We start from the raw sequence: 831 nt of genomic DNA on the forward strand, positions 1-831 counted from the left end.
CACCACACCCCGAGTCCCAACCCCGACACGACACTCGACCCCGAAACAGCACCCCGACCCCGACACGGCACCCCGACACCGACACGACACCCCGACCCTCAACACCTCCCGAAAAGGTGCTCTTTGGCCTTCCAGAGGCCGGCGGGGTCATATATTTGTGAATTATGAGTTAGGTCATATATTTCCTGATTTTGTTATGAAAAACATCATATATAATTGTGTTGATCGGGTAGATTTAAATGTGCAGTTGTTTCATCGTTGCGAGGTTTGGTGTTCGACGACCTCCCCATGCGTTTGACGAGCTCTGCCCCTTCGTTCGTGGGTGAGCACAAATGACATGTCCTCCTCCCCCATTAATTATTTGCTCTGTTCCGTTGTTCGTGCCGATGGAACTTGATAGCTAGCTATATATGTGTCTTGAATCATCAGTATGCGTACCAATATGTGTCTCCCATTCAAAAGCGTTATAGTTATAAATATGCATGCATTTGCATATTTATAACCGTGATTCTTTCGAATTGTCCAACTCTATCCATGGGCAGCCTGAGTATGTGTAGATTGGGTTCGTTTTCCCATATGCTTTGCTCCGGATCCGATGCATATATTTCATCAATGCCTCCCCTGTTGTTCTCCGGGTACACATACTCTCTGTTTATTGCAGAGACGTGTATCAGGAGAATAGCGAGGAGGTGCTACCGAAATCTCGCGTCGGATCCAGCATGGGAAAATGAACCCAATCTACACATACTCGGGTGGGATTAGGACCTATCATTACCTATTAGAGTGTAGGTTGGATGGATGTAATAAAATTGACAAAGTAGATCAACTGAT

The sequence above is a fragment of the Triticum dicoccoides genome, chromosome 6B (assembly GCF_002162155.2).
Source record: "Triticum dicoccoides isolate Atlit2015 ecotype Zavitan chromosome 6B, WEW_v2.0, whole genome shotgun sequence".
In the NCBI taxonomy this organism is placed as follows: Eukaryota; Viridiplantae; Streptophyta; class Magnoliopsida; order Poales; family Poaceae; genus Triticum; species Triticum dicoccoides.